Source organism: Neomonachus schauinslandi, chromosome X (assembly GCF_002201575.2).
Source record: "Neomonachus schauinslandi chromosome X, ASM220157v2, whole genome shotgun sequence".
Taxonomy (NCBI): Eukaryota; Metazoa; Chordata; class Mammalia; order Carnivora; family Phocidae; genus Neomonachus; species Neomonachus schauinslandi.
In genome coordinates, this window is record NC_058419.1 from 75,460,000 (window position 1) to 75,463,910 (window position 3,911).

Sequence of the window (3,911 nt, forward strand, 5' to 3'; positions counted from 1 at the left end):
TACAGATTTACATAAGCAGAAGGCAAACCTATGGTGAGAATTCAATGAATCATTCTCTGAAACACACTTTACCCATTTAAAGTTCTGTACTACAGTCAGGACAGCAAAAGATTTGGATCTCAAAGGTTGATAGTTCTTCTCAATGATTGTGCTAATCTGAGGTGTTTTATACATATTGACTCAGAATCTTCTATAGGCCTAAGAGAACTTATCTTGTAACTATGGATAATACTCAATCTAAAAGAACCATAGCCAAATTACGTACAGACAGACACACACACACACACTTAAAAAAGAAAAACATATATGAACAGTGAATTTAAGGAGAACTACTTTATCTAGACTTTTCATTAAGTAGCAGAATGTTTCCAGATAGATCCTATGTACAGTTTGCAGATTAAGTATTACTATTCCCTCTTGTTGATCTATGCAAAGTGAAGTAAGATCATAAATGTTAAAGGACCACATTTTAGAATAAACATTAATTTCCTAAAGACTTGGAATGTATATTTCCACCTTAGAGAGACTTTTCTATTTTTTAGTTCACTTGCAGTCATATTAACTAAAAAGTCACACATACAATTTACAAAGTTGACAGAAACAAGAAAAACACTTGGATAAAACTAGCCTTGAATCTTCTTACTTATTCCCTTCTACCTCACTTCAAAATAAATGAATGAATCATCTTTCTGAAAAATTTAAGATGTTAAATTATTACACTAATAATCAATTATCATTTTATAACTTTAAGTTGCTTAAAACGTTTCTCAATAGAAGTTAGAGCATTAAACCATGGTCTAGGAGCAAAGTATGGCCTAACAAAGGATTGTGGAGGTCCTTATCATTATTTCCACTTACTAGCTTTATGTATTTTTTCATTCCCTTAATATTACTTTTAGTATTGTGGTAGCTACACTTTCCAAACTTTAAATCTGACCATAATACCTCATAAATAAGGTTTTTGTGTTGCTTCTTTGTGCCAGATGCAATCCAAAAGATGTAAATTGGACTTTGAAAAAACTGGAACTTATGGAACGCTCTGATGGCTTGGAAAGATAAGGGGAGATAATTCTTGAAATTAAAAATGTCTTGGAAAATTAGGTTACTATATGAATAGGACATCTGAGTGAATTATACTGGATTAGTGAAAGAATCTGCTAAAATTCACAACAGGAGGAACTCTTCCCCTCATTTGCATCCTACAACTTGCCTGACTGCTGGCACACCCTGCAGTTGCCCCACAGAAACGCCTTGATTACCTGTAGTTCTTCCTGAAATTAGGCCAGTGTCTAGGGCACTGGCTCCTCATCTCATTCAGGCTTATTCCAAAGAAGTAAAATTTGGTGTAGATGCCTGAGCTTTAATGCGTCAATGTGTAGACCTTTTAGTTGATGCTGTAGCTGTTACTGTGGGGCCAAGGGAAGAACAGTGATTATTGAACAGAGTTGGAAAAGACCCAAAGTAACAAAAGATGGTGTAACTGTTGCAAAGTCTATTGGCTTAAAATATAAATATATAAAAATATTGGCACTAAACTTGTTCAAGATATCAGTAACACAATTGAAGAGGCTGGGGGTGGCACCCTTACTGCTATTTTCTTGGCACACCCTATTGCCAAGGGAGGCTAAGAAAAGATTAGCAACAGTGATAATCCTGTGGAAATCAGGAGAGGTGTGATGTTAGCTGTTGATGTTGTAATTGCTGAACTTAAGAAGCAGTCTAAACCTGTGACAACCCCTGTAGAAATTGCTCAGATTTCTACAATTTCTGCAAATGGAGACAAAGAAATGTGCAACATCATTTCTGATTTAATGAAAAAAACCTAGAAGAAAGGGAGTCATCACAGTAAAGAATGGAAAAACACTAAAGGATGAATTAGAAATTATTCAAGGCATGTAGTTTGAGTGTGAGTATATTTCTCCATATTTTATTAATACATTAAAAGGTCAGAAATGTGAATTCCATTATTCTATATTCTATTGAGGTGAAAAGAAAGTTTCCAGAGTCCAATCCACTGTACCTGTTCCTGAAATTGCCAATGCTCCCTATTAGCCCTTGGTCATAATTGCTAGATGTTGATGTAGAAGCTCTGAATAAACTCATTTTGAATAGGCTAAAAATTGATCTTTTGGTTGTAGCAGTAAAAGCTCTAGGTTTTGGTGACAATAAAAAGAACCAGATTAAAGAAATGGCTGTTGTGACTGGTGTTTGGAGTGTTTGGAGAAGAGGGATTGACACTAAATCTTGAAGAAATTCAGCCTCATGACTGAGCAAAAGTTGGAGAGGTCATTGTGACCAAAGATGATGCCATGCTCTTGAAAGGAAATGGTGACAAGGCTCAAATTGAAAAATGTTTTCAAGAAATCATCAAGAAGTTAGATATCACAACTAGTGAACATGAAAAGGAAAAACTGATTGAACATCTGGCCAAACTTTCAGATAGAGTAGCTGTGCTGAAAGTTGGTGAGACAAATGATGTTGAAGCGAATGAAAAGAATGACAGAGTTACAGATGCCCTCAATGCTACATGTGCTGCTGTTGGAGGCATTGTTCTGGGAAGGGGTGATGTCATGGTTTGGAGCATTCCAGCTTTGGATTCAATAATTCCAGGTCCTGGGGTGCCTGGGTAGCTCATTTGGTTAAGCAGCTGCCTTTGGCTCAGGTCATGATCTCAGGGTCCTGGGATCGAGCCCCATGTGGCATCAGACTTCATGCTCAGTGGGGACTCTGCTTCTCCCTCTCCTTTTGTCCCTCCCCCTGCTTATGTGCTCTCTCTCTCTCTCTCAAATAAATAAATAAAATCTTTTAAAAATACATTATATGTTAAAAAAAAGAGAGAAGATAGTAGGAAGGGAAAAATGAAGGGAGGGAAATCGGAGGGGGAGATGAACCATGAGACTATGGAATCTGAGAAACAAACTGAGGGTTCTAGAGGGGAGATGGGTGGGGGGATGGGTTAGCCTGGTGATGAGTATTAAAGAGGGCACGTATTGAATGGAGCACTGGGTGTTATATGAAAACAATAAATCATGGAACACTACATCAAAAACTAATGATGTAATGTATGGTGATTAACATAATAAAATTAAATTTAAAAAAATAATTCCAGCTCCTGAAGATCAAAAAATTGATATAGAAATTATTAAAAGAACACTCAAAATTCCTGCAATGACCATTGCTAAGAATGCAGGTATTAAAGGATCACTAATAATTGAGAAAATTATGCAAAGTTGCTTAGAAATGGGTATGATGCTATGCTCAGAGATTTTGTGAATATCGTGGAAAAAGGAATAATTGACTCAACTAAGGTTGTAAGAACTGTTTTATTGGATGTTGCTAGAGTGGCCTCTCTGCTAAGTACAGGAGAAGATCTAGTCACTGAAATTCCTAAAGACCCTAGAATGGGTGGAATGGGATGTGGTATGGGAGGTGGCATGTCCTAATTCTTAAAATAGTACTTTATTAATAAACTGTGAGAGGAAGTTCAATGCAGTAATCCTTACCAATAACTTAGAGAAATCAGCTGAAGGAAATGACTGAAGAAAAGTCTGGCTGATGTTTAAGAAAATAACTATAACCAACAGTCACTGGTTTCAGTTAACAACATATAATGGTTTACTGCTGTCATTGTCAATGCCTACAGAAAATGTATTTTGTATTTTTGAATAAAAACACATTTGTACATTCCTGATAACTAAGTGCAAGGGTCATGTAACAAATGTGTTGCTTTCCACTTAAATCACTGAGGCATTTTTACAACTATTCTGTTAAATTCAGGATTTTAGTGATTGCCATCACCAGATAAAAAAATGAGAAGCAGCCTTTCCGTGGAGAGTAAGAATAATTGTGTCTGAAGTAGAAAAATAATCTAATTATATGACACTCTCTGTTAATAAAAATTTGTTTAAAGT

At 35.9% G+C, this 3,911-nt stretch overlaps 1 pseudogene; it reads left to right on the forward strand.

Annotated features, from left to right (window-relative positions):
• Nucleotides 1-1,255: 1,255 nt before the first annotated feature.
• LOC110571528 lies at nt 1,256-3,443 on the forward strand (annotated as a pseudogene).
• Nucleotides 3,444-3,911: the final 468 nt, after the last annotated feature.